At 43.2% G+C, this 3,883-nt stretch overlaps 1 long non-coding RNA gene across 1 annotated transcript; it reads right to left on the bottom strand.

The window, feature by feature from the left end:
* Positions 1 to 2,479: 2,479 nt before the first annotated feature.
* On the bottom strand, positions 2,480 to 3,447 carry LOC116192442. Its single transcript, XR_004154076.1, has 2 exons — positions 3,202 to 3,447; positions 2,480 to 3,093 (listed from the first exon to the last, which is right to left on the bottom strand). It is a non-coding gene; the product is annotated as an uncharacterized LOC116192442 (long non-coding RNA).
* Between the last annotated feature and the right edge of the window lie 436 nt (positions 3,448 to 3,883).

The following is a 3,883-nucleotide window of genomic DNA, read 5'->3' on the forward strand; positions in this document are numbered from 1 at the left end:
GACTCTTATTGACTTGAGCGTTAGAGAAGGAAATCGGGACACCACTCCCAATCTCCCATGTGTAGGTTATCGTGGTCCATGGTTCATGGATTCATCTTCAACAGAGCTCACGAGGATTGCATGTGTTTCTAACCGATTTCTCAGATCCATAACATTGGCGCTGTCTGTAAGATTGACACTAAAAGTCCAAGCTTTTGTCAATCTTTGATTTTGGTTCATTGGAGACCTTAGATGATATTGACTCGGAGTCAAGAAAATTCCATGGATGTCCGCAGTGTTAGCAGGTCAGTAGGCATCTGGCCAGCTTATCGATGGTTGTGCTCCATAGGAAACGGCTAGAGGAGGGAACGAGAGTCAGTCTCAGCCAAACCCCGACGAACAATTATTAGGCCCTCTTACTCCAGACACTAGAAAAGCAGTTCTGGCCATGAGCACGTTAGGGAGTGTAAAGGGAAAATCCATTAGTTAATATATGGCTTGGGTACCACCACTTATTAGCTTGAGCTTTTAAGTGGAAATGGGTCCAAGCCCGTATAAGCCCAATGAAAATTTAATAGGGAGAAACGTAAGGAGACATAAAAGGGGGAGTGATGCCCAGGCGAGCGTCATTATCAATTCACTCTCCTGATTACTCCCAAGTCACTGGTGGTGAATGAGATCGAGAGGATGGGCTTGCTCAGGGCACCACCACCTCCACAAAAAAGAAGAGGGTGAGCTTGGGAAAGAATAAGTCCAAGTTTTGTGCCTATTACAAAGTAGGGAACTCATGTAGGGGATTGACAAGCTGATATGTTCAAGGTGGTGGGCATGAGAAGAGCCCACCACAAAGGTCACCACCCAAGAGGTAACCCCCAGAAGACGCAAGGAGTATGACAGGCAAAGGTATACTAAAGATAGGGATTACCGCCCTTATCCTCGTGAGAATTCATAGATGATCTTCTTGATAATCTCCCCACATAGTACTTATGTTGAATCCACACCTTGCTTCCATCTCTTTATCTGTGCAAGGTAGAGAGCTAGTTTCATATTGTGAGCCATGAAACAAAATAATGTTTTGGGATGGCGGGTTGAGACCAAGGGATATACCAACCGACCTTTACCATTTTATTCCTCTGTTGTTCTATGTACTAGCAACAGTAGAGGTGCCTTTGGGACCAGCACACCAAATTACTTTATCCTCCTTATTAACATCATAAGAAATAAAAAAGCGAACCATTCTGCATATGTTCTTATCAGGCATTCTACTAAGTCGCTTCATAACGTTCTTAGCACTATTCATCATCACCAATTGACTCTAGGCTTTACTAGGGGTATCAATATAAGTCCCCTGCGCACTCTTTCCTTGTGAAACAATTGCGTGATTTACTTTGATGGAGGTTATCTTATCAACAATATCAGTAATCAGGGAAACATTCGATGCGCAAATTGCCTTCTCAACCAACTAAATGAGCCAATTATCATCAAATGAGATTGCTATCTCCACGCGGATGGCTTTGGCCAGAATTTAAGCTAAACTGGTCATAGGAGAAACAACCAGAATACCGGCAATATTCTCATGTTCAATTCTGCATGAAAATCAAAGTCCTGTCAGAAATCCCATCTCGAATTGAATCCTTGTGCTCAGGAAATCTACTTTGATGTGTAATGAAAAGCTCGTAAAAAATGTTTTCCCATGCTGTGTTTGAGAGGATTTTCTCTCTAAAAGCCTAGTGAAAGAGCAGTCTCACACCGAAGATTACATTGATTATGTCTACGGGAGGCCGAGCTAAATCGGTCTCATTCCTCTAAAATTGCGTGGCTTGCCCTCTTGGTGCTTCTACTACCACAAATGTCGTTAGGAGCCCGACTTTGATCAATTTCTCAGTCAGTGTTCCCAGAGTCGCACAATCTTTAATGTCGTGATCCTTAGCTCGATGGAAGTACCAATACTTATCAAACTGCCAATTTTTGTCGAATTGAGGAAGTGGAGGAAGCTCAACTAGGCGCTAACATTTTATCTCATTTAGTACTTCAACCCTCAGAGTTTTAAGCGAGGGTAAAGCTACCAAACCTATTAAATTGTGGGTTAAGCTGCCGCCCTGTCAAGCACCCCATTCTCTTCCTTTCTTCTGAAGTCCTGAGTTTTGCTTATTTTTTGCATCATCTTTCTTTAATAAGTACGGGCATCCTGAGGGGTGGGAGATTATTCTATCTAAATTATTGTATTAACCAACTTGACCATTTCCCTAATAATGGTAACTGGGTTTTTAGTCAACTCTACTCCCACTTCTCTATTGCTCGCGCTATTTTTGAAGGCCTGGACTGCTTCAGCTTGATCCAAGTCTTCAATTTTAGCCAGCGCTTGATGGAACTTCTTCCAGACACATGCTTCTTGTCTCATGGCGAACAAGTCACTAATTTCATTTTTCACTTTAAGATTCCCCTTAAAACCTATAAAAAAATATTGAGGGGAAGAGCTTGCACATATAATACTCATACATATTTTAAGTAGTCATGTTGAATGAAACTTTGGTTCAATTTTGCCATTGTACACGGGAATATTGGACGGGTGAAATAATAGAGGCACTGAGGAAGCTAAAACTTTTGGGGTGGAAGGAGTATCCACGTCCTCATGTCCACTGAGCAAGATATCCTATCCTTTCCCTACTCCTTCCAACGGTTTAATAACCTGTTGCTTGACTTGCTTGGCAATAGATCTGAGGGGATGTGAGCGCGTGTGACTAATGTGACCCAGTTCTTGCTGGTAAAATGCCTGGCTAAGAAGCTGGATTGTTTCCGGGCGATTGGTACATATGAATCGAGTCTTCAAAGGATTGGATTCTCGTGGCAACAATAGGTTGTTGAATTGGTGAAGCCTCATAACCTACTTGGCTCGAACTCATGCAAATCAAATTGGCCTTGTCTCGCTAGAGCACTGTGAGCTCTCACCGGAATCTATCAACATTTGACAACATTTGTGCATTTCTTCTGTTGTGCTCATGAATCTCCTCATGTCGATCTTACTCCTCATTCCTCCTTTTGTGCAATACTCTCCCCCTCCAAGTCATCTTCCTTATTTGATTTTACCATACACACATTGTAGGAATCGCGCGCCTAACAAATTAACAGCGGAAGCAACGGAGAGCAGAAAATTTAAAATTTTCTACCACGCGAAACCTAAGAACATGATCATACTAGAAGAATAGAGGCAGAAAAGCGTACCTGGGCGCGATCTTATAGCGCAAAACTGATGCTGGCTCGCCAAACCAAGCGCTCCATGTGTCACGTCTCTACCGGTATCCACGCCAACTGCATCGACAGAACTCCGGAACTGGCGGTGCTAGCGGCCTATACCCAAAGGAAGGTGCTCGCACAAGATAAAACTTTTTAGACTAATGGACCCGAATAGGGCCCTTGAGCAAGTTGTAATCATATTACAACTTGTCATGATCGAATCGGGTAATTCCTAAACCCGAACATCGATGCCTTAAAGCATTGACCTAGGTGCCTATTTATAGGGCTTTGGAGGAGGCATGGATGGGTTCTCAAATCAATGTGGGATTGCCAAGAGTATGTTCTCTATGTGTCATTTGTCACATCCTTACTAGGCCAAGTGTCATAGTGTCATAGCATGATCGGACCACTTGTCAACACATGATTGGTCCGTGTGTTGATACACATGATCGGGCCACTAGGCCGAGTTCCCTCTATGCCATGTGTCACCTCTCAGGTCGCGCCACGTGTCATCCTCTGATTTGCCAATTTGTCATCAGATGACCACGCCACATGTCGGCACATTATTGGTCCACTTGTCTTCATATGATTGGACCAAGTGTCATCGCCCGATTCGATCCATTAAATCTAATGATCGGAATCCAATCAATCGGGAAGTTTAATCTCATTA

Source organism: Punica granatum, chromosome 1, assembly GCF_007655135.1.
Source record: "Punica granatum isolate Tunisia-2019 chromosome 1, ASM765513v2, whole genome shotgun sequence".
Classification (NCBI taxonomy): Eukaryota; Viridiplantae; Streptophyta; class Magnoliopsida; order Myrtales; family Lythraceae; genus Punica; species Punica granatum.